The sequence below is a fragment of the Odontomachus brunneus genome, unplaced genomic scaffold (assembly GCF_010583005.1).
Source record: "Odontomachus brunneus isolate Ranch 3 - 2012 unplaced genomic scaffold, Obru_v1 Obru_scaffold_018, whole genome shotgun sequence".
Classification (NCBI taxonomy): domain Eukaryota; kingdom Metazoa; phylum Arthropoda; class Insecta; order Hymenoptera; family Formicidae; genus Odontomachus; species Odontomachus brunneus.
In genome coordinates this window covers 945,928-956,251 of record NW_022639468.1, presented here as the reverse complement: position 1 = coordinate 956,251, position 10,324 = coordinate 945,928, and the positions used below count along the sequence as shown (strand labels likewise).

At 41.3% G+C, this 10,324-nt stretch overlaps 3 protein-coding genes across 9 annotated transcripts in view; 2 read left to right on the top strand and 1 right to left on the bottom strand.

Annotated features, from left to right (window-relative positions):
• The window catches only part of LOC116841751, a 177,891-nt gene extending 174,690 nt beyond the window's left edge, over positions 1-3,201 (top strand). For all 6 annotated transcript variants that reach the window (XR_004377598.1, XR_004377600.1, XR_004377599.1 and 3 more), the window contains one exon: positions 3,162-3,201. The gene's annotated coding sequence lies outside the window, so the exon portion shown is untranslated. The remainder of the gene's footprint in view (positions 1-3,161) is intronic.
• The window catches only part of LOC116841752, a 440,348-nt gene that overhangs the window by 9,777 nt on the left and 420,247 nt on the right, over positions 1-10,324 (bottom strand). The gene's annotated exons all lie outside the window — the stretch shown is intronic.
• LOC116841741 (protein turtle) overlaps positions 4,832-10,324 on the top strand; it is a 228,434-nt gene continuing 222,941 nt past the window's right edge. For both annotated transcript variants that reach the window (XM_032810054.1, XM_032810053.1), the window contains exon 1: positions 4,832-5,742. The gene's annotated coding sequence lies outside the window, so the exon portion shown is untranslated. The remainder of the gene's footprint in view (positions 5,743-10,324) is intronic.

Genomic DNA, 10,324 nt, shown 5'->3' with positions numbered 1-10,324 from the left:
TCTCTCTCTCTCTCTCTCTCTCTCTCTCTCTCTCTCTCTCTCTCTCTCTCTCTCTCTCAACGCGGCACGACGTGACGCGATGCGCTGGTAATCATTTCGAGCGCACAGGCTGCGCACCATTCGGTTACACCGCTCAGCCGGGCAAACATTCCAGTTAAGCGTCACACGGACCCCGATTTACAATGATGTCCCGATCAGTCGCGCGATGCCTTAAATGCCACTTATCCTATCGCACTCGAGTGACGGTTTAATCGGTGTGCGTTCTCATTTTTGCCAAATATTCACTATTATGGTCGAAAAGATAGCGCCGTCGCGTGTATCAATGAAACATTGAATCGACATTGCCGTGTTATAGGAGAAAACATTTAGTAGCCGGCATCTCTTACCTGTTTTCGGCACTCTTGCGCAGATGTTGTCGGGTATGAAGATGCGTGGGAATTTAAAAGAAAACGAATAAATAGATAATAAATAATAATTAATAAATAGACCTTGACATTTAATGGGATCCGCGCAAAAGTGCCGAAAGGCTAATGAGTGTTGTGCATTGAATGTCGGCTACTGAACGTTCTTCCCTATTTTTTGGACGAAAGCGAAGGGGAGGTGAAACATTGTGCCACTCGGGTCTCTCGAAAAGAATGAAAGGTGATCCAAACCGACAAAGCGTAAAGTTGGATCGAATGGTCATGGTATATGGTTTCTGTCGTTACTGTTGCAACTGCCGTAATACCTCCTGCAGCTGTGTATATATATATATAGTCGTCGTTCTCGCAGCCCATTAAATAACTTCGTGTCTCGAATATCGAAATGGAGCCGTTCGAGCCGGCGGAGAGATCGTTTTGGTCGCGCATTCTCTGCGCGCAACAAGAAACTGTAGCTCTCGCGCTCGCTCATTCTGAGCAACGCTCGTACTTTAAGACCAGCCGATAAATCAGCATTTTGTGCATGTGTTGGTGCGTGCGTGCCGGACACATGTCGAAATTATGCCGGATCTCTCATTGAAAGTCTCAATCTTCGTTGATTCGCTGACGGCTGTTTTAGTTCTCTCACCGACCAGAAATTGACCCCACATTGAAGAAAAAGTCTTGTAATAATTAACAAATGCATCATTTGGTTGAGCGTCTCGATGGAATATTTGATAATTAATATCAAATATCGCAATTTTTTACCAGATAATTACTATCTGCTAAAATAAAATAATCCACAAAACAAATTCTTCATTTAGTTGAATCAACCAAACAGTTTGGTAAATAATACCAAATAATATTTGGTAATAATTATATTAAATAGTTTAACTATTATAAAGTATTTGGTATATTTATTATATAATGCGATTATATTTTTATCACATAATACATATGTGATTGCTAAACAATATGGTTTTATTTCACAAATAATTTAGTGATGTAGTCACCAAACTTTAACAACAAATATCTTATAATATTATAAGATTATTTATTAATACTTACCAAATTATTTGACTATATTCAGCTATACGCGCATTTAGTTGAAACTATTTCACCAAAGTACTTGGTAACTATTGTCCAGACTTTGTAGTTATTACAAAATCTTTCTTTTCAGTGTATAGTTTAATTAGGTTGATCCCAGTCATTTATCTGCTTTGTATAAGATGGTGTTATCGGATCGTAAATATTAATAAGATCCTAATTATTGATAATCCTTATTATTAATATGGTCCTGATTGCCATGCTGTGTTATATGACTCATCAGAACCTGATAAAATCACCTTGTACAAACTAGATAATTGATTGGGACCAACAGGACCATGGGAAATTTCTAGTCGGCTCGTTCATCGATCGATCGGGTATCGTCATAATTACTGTTCACGTGACGATAATAATTTCGTATCGTGAACGAAAGTGCAGAGTTATAAATCACGAGCCCTGGAGCCTTGGACGAGGATAATGTTTCAGGATTTTTACGCTCGTTCGCTCTCCCCGCCTATTTTCGTTTCATTATCAAGCCGAAATGAGAGTGGCGGCGTTTTATTATTAAAGTGAGTTTCCGCCGATTGTAAAAATACAGACGGCGGTTAATAACTGCGAAAGATCTCGTTTCCCTGAATTAATTCCGAAGCGCTACTTAGCCGTTAAAATTAGCTCTTTACGTCCGAATAATGTACAAAAGAAAAAAAAACACACACAGAGGTCGTCCGCTGCTTAATTAGCGCTTTTTCACTTCGCGACGTAACTTACTGCCGCTCTTAATCTCAAGAGACGATATCTCGAGTATTGTATTAAAGTGCGTATATTTAAGCGCGACGCGCTTCGCGGAATTACGTCATTTCCCAATTTCAGCTCGCGCCAATCTTTCCGCGTATATGACCCGCGTATTCGAATTTGCATGCGTCGTTGGCAGCTGGCGGACGGCTTCTCCGTGGCTTCGTTATTTCGACGGTCGGAAATTCGATTCCCTGCGACGTTGCGTGATATCTTAAAACTTACGCGGCACTGACCGCGAGATGAGGAGTTGCAATCGGAGAGCTTGGCGATTTACCGCAGTAATTACCAAAATTACTGCGCCGCATAATGACGGTAATTATCGCTGTAATTCGTGGTAATTGCCACGGCAATTACTGGACTGAAATCCCGAAGACCGGCAGAAAGGCCGGCAGGTGGTTGGTGATTGTCTTTCCCGTCTTCGATTTCGGTTGTGTCCCCCGTCTATTATTGATCTCGCTCGATGGAAGTGAATGCACGACGGTTTATCGACCTCGTCTACAAAATTAACCAAGGAATACCGTACTCGGTGCAGAAAAGAAATAGCTTAATACTTTTGTACGAGAGCAGTAGCGCTGCTTCAAACTGAGAGAAAAAATATTTAGGAAATGAAGAATTCTTATTTAGTTGGCACACTAATAATATATTCGCTTAAATATAAATTCTTTTATTTAAATAAAGTAAACAGTTATTTTGATGAAAAGTTAGAGTTTTAAGGAAATGTTTCAAACGTTAAAAAATTTGATATTAGTATAAACAAATGTATATTATATTAATGCGAAATATTTTCTACTTCGAGATATCTTGTCTCTCAGTTGGGAACCTGATTATCTCCATTTCTAAGATTTAGTCCTCTGACTTGATTGGTTTTCGCTTCGCAGTTTCACGATGTTTCAACGGTCGCTATTATTAATTCTGTTGCAGATCTGAATCGGGAGAAGGAGCTACTTCTGGCGCGCGGTGAGTTATTTGTCAATTCATTCATTTATGCGCGAAGAAAACCGGAACAGCACCGCTCTTGACGCAATTCGGCTTTCAATGCGCTTCCCGCGTTTCTGAATCGGCGGGAAAGCCGATAGAAAAACGAAAATGACTCTTTTAATGGTCGCGACAGGCCTTGAGGCCTTGGAGACCGTGTATTCAGACGCGGCGCATCCTCCGCCGGCTTCCACGGGACCGAAATCTCCGTCCTCTTTCTCTCTCCCTAATGACTCGCGAAAAATTTCAATGCGTCTCAACGGCTCGCCTTTTCATGTCGAATAATAAATGACGGCAGACGCGCGGATGATGAGACGTCGCCGAGCGAGGCCGCTACGGGAACCTACCACGTCGGTCGCTTCTGGCAACCAGGATGATTTTGTATATTCATCATCTTGTGAAAAGTATGCTCTCTTTCTCTCCCGGCGAACCCACGCGACGTTCGGATCGCTGGCTAAACTTCGAGGACATTCGTCAAAGCTCCTGGGAAGTTTGTCACGTGGACAACATTGCTGCTTCCCCCCGCGTCTTTCTTTTTTTCACTCGCGTCTCATCTCTAGTTTTGCTTCTTGCAAAGAGTGACGAGTGAAAAACTGTTGAAGACGTGGTAATTCTTAGTTTTTTAAGTTGTGCCTTCTCTAATTTCTACCTATATTCGCGCCACCGTTACAACTACGGGACGGTATACGCGCACTTGGGATGTTTCACAAGAAAATAAACTGAAACTATGTGGAGCAACATTTTTTTGTGACTTCGGGAATTTTCGGTAAAATTCATCACAGATAGACGTGCACTTGACGAGGTCTCGTCTTCACTCGATCTCAACTTAAGAAACTTCTCTTCCTATTCATGCTGGCGCATAACGTACATGGACGCGAGCACATTACCGTATCCCCGAGTCGAAATTTTGGTTGCACATCAACCTTGCAAATTCCGTCGAACTTAATGGATCTTATATCATGGACATAGTATACATGGAACGTCCTTTGTTCTATCGTCTAATTGAGTGAAGTCAATATCTAGAAAGAAAGTGAGAATAGAGGGGCTATAATTTTCTCCCTATTTTGTTACTTTTTTGTTGCGCGTGTATACATTTCTTGTTTCCATAATATTATAGAGTGCAACAGCACCCCGACTGGCAAGCAAAAGTCTTACTTAAATCTTATTGCACACTTTGTCTGTGTAGAAAAAGACAGAGAATAGAGGGGCTGTATATTTTGGCTTCACTTTTCTGGCTGTATGCGACTCTGGCGGAGTCTATGTATATTATATCTACGCCTTATACGAACTATTTTATTTCACTTTGATGCTACAAATACGGTTACTTTATGTTATTTTCCCCATGAAGAATCTTCCTTGAAAAAGAATTTACTTCATAATTATATATATATAAGATTAAACGCAGGTAAAATATAATTCGATAGAAGATAATTCAATATAATATAAAATTATACTATTATAAAATAATTCTAAAGTAATATATAATATTTAAAAAAAAATATATATTTTTTTTAATATTATATATTACTTTAGAATTATTTTATAATAATATAATTTTATATTATATTGAATTATCTTCTATTGAATTATATTTTACTTGCGTTTAATCTTTACTCTTAATTCCAATAAACATTCTATGAAAAAAAATTTACTTATAACTGCAGACAGGATTGTGTGATAAGCAAATATCAAGTAATGTAGTAACGATCAATAGGCAAATATAATCAATGAATAAGAAAATCGACAAATTTTGTCTCTCTCGAATCTCTTTATTCTTCCTATTAACATTGGAAAAACATATATTAAATGCACATTTATACATCTGAAAATATAGTTATCGTTGGTCGCGTTTTGGCGTCTTGCGTCCCTCCCTCTGGCTGTACCGTCATGTCATTTCGAGTACTAGCTTGTGGCGTTGACACTTCTGTAGATAAAATTCGATAAAAAACACATATGTTAATTAACGCGAGATATCACCGGGAGTCCGATGAAATATTTCAATAGCCGACGAAATATTCCACGTAAAAAATAATAACGTAACACTCGATCACGGAAGTGTACGCGACGCGCGAGAGTATCAAAACAATAGCAAAAATAAGTAAACACATCCTCTCCGTCAGTCGACAACCGCAGTCGCTCGCCACCGAACGCCGAGTAATCACAACAATCAAAACACGCGGGACCTTCAAGGCGATCATACATACCTTCGTGCGCGACGTACTTTTCCAAGTGTCGCAGTACGTCTCGAGCCGGCGAGCGACACGCGTACCGCGGACTACATACATCGGTGCGTTGTTTATCATTTCTCTCGGGTGATTACGATATTTCGTCGGCTCTTTCGAGACATTTAATTAGTCTCTCGTAGGCGTCGCGTTATTTAACGTGTATCTTTGATTGAACCGTATCTACGCGAGTGTCAGTATCAGTGCAAGTGTCAATGTCACGACGGAGCAGTCAGGATGCTGAATCGAGGAGCCAGGATGGAGGACGCAGGATGCAGAAACGCGGTACATCATATATTGCTAAGGTGCGTCAAATTATTTACTATACGGGAGATTTCCGTTTTTAACGGACGTTTGGCAAATTTATCGAGAATAAAGAGATACTCGAGTTGAAATATTTAGGTCGGCATTCATAGTCCGTCATCATTTGACGAGTGATTACAGCTTTATGAACCTCTGATTTTTCTCTTAATCTCTTTAATTTTTATCTTATATATTATTTCTTATTATTATATATTTATTTATTTATACTATCTATATTATTTCTATCTATACTTATATTATTTCTTATAAGAAACATTAATCCAAATAGAAAACCGAGTAATCGGCTCATGATCCTATCAATCAATTATATTCTAAATCGAAGATTTTAAATAGTTCACAATATAATGAATACCGACCTTGAAGTTATTAATTACAATATCGCAATTGTTGATTTTCACGTTTAATAATGCTGCTTGAGCCGCGAGTACAATCTTGTTTACATCTGCCAACGCTTTTTCATATCTGTCTAGCTTTGTTATTGCGCGTAATTCGAATCTAAATCTCTATTTGTAAACAGCATTATTAGCCGCATAATTGTTATTTTTGTCCTTATAGCTTTTTATCAGCTCTTTTAAGAGTTTTGAATCTCATCAAAACTTGCAGCAAAAAAAAGAAAAATTAGAGGAAGAGATGAGAATGAAATTTGTTCTTTCTTTTACCCACTTCCTACTAAGATCTTTGTTTAATTATTTAATATTTGCTTATCTCACATACTCTATTTTCTTAACAGTTGTTAAGTTAATTAATATTAATATTATTTTAATATTATTTACCATTTGTCTCGAATTACTATATAATTAATTAATAACTAATTATTTTATAATTATTTAATAGTTAATTACTTATTACATTCCATGTTTACATTATATGTACATACTTACATTATTTAACAGTGAGCTGCTATTTTGATACAGTTCTAATTGAAATTTAGAATAAAAATTAAATGCTAGTTAAAAATGGAGGTAATCAGGTATTAAATAATTTTGCAACGAGCGTCTTCGAGTTTTCTCAACATGGAGAAAACGATATTAAGTAACCATTTGTAGCATCAAGGTAAGACAATAACTTGTATATTATTACATCTTGAGATTCTTCATTAATCTTTCAAGTTTGAGGAAAAGAAACTTGCAGGATTAAGATAGAATCAAAATTTCGACTCGAGTTGTATTATTTTATTATTGATACACGGGGAAATTATATTATAATTTCTTTTTTTTATATATCCTTATATATTCTTTTCAATTTTTGCTATGTTTCTAGTACTGCAAAATAGATAAGATTTATCTCGCTAAGAAACATAGTATATTTCACTAGAATTCTCTTAATAACACATATTTCAGCTCCTAAAATATAAATAGCACATACGAAACGTAAGAATAGCCGATTACTGCAGAATGTCGATCTGTTCCTCAGATAGAAAATCCAGTAGCAATTTTTTGTGTTGTAAAATTTTCCCCGTGTAATAACATCCATCAGTCTGTCGGCACACTCTGTGTGGCGTAACCACGCACGAAGGGAAATCTCATCGTCCATCTGCAATTTATTTCCCCGCGAAATATCTGCCTCTAACCCGTTGAGTACCGTATCTCGCGGGAGGCAACGTATCTCCGTCGTGAAATGACGCTGTCGCGCGTCAATCGGGATAAAACCAGGCAGAATTACATCCCACCGCTTTGTGCTCCCTTTCTCGCGTTGCGTGCCGAACAATCGACCGTCCGTTTCCTACGAGGACACGCGCAGTCGCCATGCCGGCTGGCTGACCCCGGCACCGATCCAACGCCGTCCAACGTGGCGATCGTCGAAACTTTCGTGAAATTGAGACCGATAGCGCGATATTTATTTCGAGTTCCGGGCCAGATCTACCTAACCTACCTACGGAAAAAGCTTTGCGTGCGAGAGGAGGAGATGAAGAGCCAGGGGGAGGTGGAGGTCGGTGGCGCCAACGACGACGTACTCCGTGAGCCACCCGTGGGCTTTCTGCGAGACGGATCGCCGTCCTGGGATCGCGCCACGGGATGGCAGCCCACGAACTTGCCTTTCCGCCTGTATCGATTTTCGAGCTAATAAAGTTTATATAGGTGTGCAAAAGTTGCGCCCCGCGCTCGGGCATTCTCGCGGCGCGAGAACTTTCCGAACTTCATTCGCGCGCGGCTGCGACGGCGAACGAATTCAGCTCGAACGCTAATTTGTTCGCCTGGTCTCGCGGAGAATGAGTAATGATCCGATGTCTGGCCGGTTCTGTTGGCGGCCTAACGGCCACGCCGCGGGACGCACGGGAATTCCGGCCGAGTCGCGCGACTTACGCGGTTTAATGAAAGCCATTGTTCGCCTCGTTTTAACTTGAAGCTCGCGCAAATTTCCGCGCCGCGCTTGAATTTCGAGCAGCGCGCAACTTCTGCCACGTGCCCCTCGACGCCGAGTGCGTTGTTATCAGTTTTGCGTGTTCTTCTCGCCAATTGGATGTATTTATATACGCCGCGCTCGCGGAAAAATCGTGCGCGGTTTATTGCCGCGTAATTTGTTTCGCGCGGTTTGCGCGAGTTCGCCTTGTTGAAAGTTCGCGAACGTGCAGGCTGCAGATGAAGTTGTTGCATGATTTCGATCGCTTAATCGGATGTGAGCCCGACGATTCGTCCGGCAAACAACAATATTTCCGTGCATGTCCAAATGTTACATTTTCCGCGATTGTCATATAAACTTAATAATCTCCGTCGCGCCGCGCCGCGGCGAAATATTGTCCGCTGCTTGCGCTACCAAATTCATTCGGACAATTCGTTTTTTATTACGCCCCGCGCGTTATTATTCTCATTTCGCGGCGAGCAAACTGCGCCTCGTGTCGCCTCGTTTCGCTTGGCAGGGAGGGGTAGCATCCCCCTCGACGTCGCGTTTAATCGTCGCGCATATTCGAACGAGAGGAAAGATTGCTCGCGTTATTATTTTCCCGTTCGACGGCCGCTTCCTCCCCCTTCAATCCCCTTCGTCACGACGTTATCTCCGAAATTGTGTTGCGTGCATCGGCGGGATTCGCGAGCGCTTTCACAAGACACACGCACGCGTACGTACGCACATGTGGTTTTCTATTAAGCCGAGCGCCGCTGTGTCGGCTTTTCACGTGGATTATCCCGGCGCGTCGAGTTTCCCAACGCGAACGAGTGAAAACGGCTATTACGGAGCGCTTGTGGGGTCGGAAACGTCGCCAGAGGGCTAACGCACGGCACACAAGATGAAAACATTGGCATAAGCAGCGGCCGGTGATTTTCCGCGGGCGTGCTTGTTCCCGCATCGCGTCGTGTCGCGCTGACAATAAATAAAAGATGTCGCCCGATGCTGAAAAACGCGCGATTGACGCTGTCGGACGAGTCTCGTTCCTCTCTTCCGGCTATTCCCGAGTATTCGCGCGCGTGCGAGAGTATTCATCAACCCTGCCGGGCGCACACCGCCCAAATGAATTACGTAGAGATTTCCTCCTATGATGCCCAGTCCCACTTTAAAGCCGGATATGTATAACGCACGAGTGATCAAGTTAACCTTTTAATCGCATTTTTTCCATCCTCGTGCCCGGGATCAGCATTAATATGTTGATTTCGGCGCGAGCTGTCACGGGACGATAACCAATTAATGTTAATATCGCATCGGGTGTAATACCGGATGAGATTATGACGCACGCTTGCGTGTGCGAGCGCACATAGAGGCGTTGCCACGTGCATTTTGTGCTCTCTCCAAATTTCTTGAAGCGGAATGTCACTGAGAACGAGTGAAGAGTGGCAGTATTTTAACTCAAGGCGATCCTGAAAATACTGCCGCTCGAAATCGCAAGAGTGAATGTTTCACTTAAGCTCAGAATGGATTCTGACTCCGTACGAGTGAACGTTTCAATCGATCGGAGTGAATATGTCGCTGTGAGACGGTAGAGTATGTCAGATTCACTCTGTAATTTCAAGTGAAAATATTCATTCAACGATTTAGAGCGGAAAATCGCTCGAATTCGAGTGGCTGGCTGCGAGTCACTCTATACTTTGCGAGTAAAATTTCACTGCAAAAATTTCAGTTGAGTAAGTGCACTCAAATTTGATACTTTTATTTGCTTGATATTTAAATGTAAAATTCCGTTGGCAAGTGAATTTTCCACACGTTCGCGCGAGGCGAGAACGGGACCGGGACGCACTTGTGCAATATTAATCACAAATAATTGACATAGAAATTATTACATCGAAATAATCAGTTGATTATTCATCATTTGCAACCATTAGTTATAAAAGAGTGCAACGGCGCATAAATAAATAATAAAATGCAATATGCATATGGAACTGAATCGGAGTGAGAAATAGGCAGTTTGCACGTTGCCGTTATAGAGTTGGTGTGAAATTATCTCAGAAATACCCGCCGACGTGCTTCTTTCACGCGACGCAAAAGGAGTAGTAAATTCGAACAACGCGTATTTTCGCTCGCGGGGTTTCGCAAAATTTTCAGTTCAGCCCCGATGAGAGAAGTACGTGCGCTTACATTGAAGCGTTCTCTCTGCCTCTCTTTCTCTCTCTCTCTCTCTCTCTCTCTCTCTCTCTC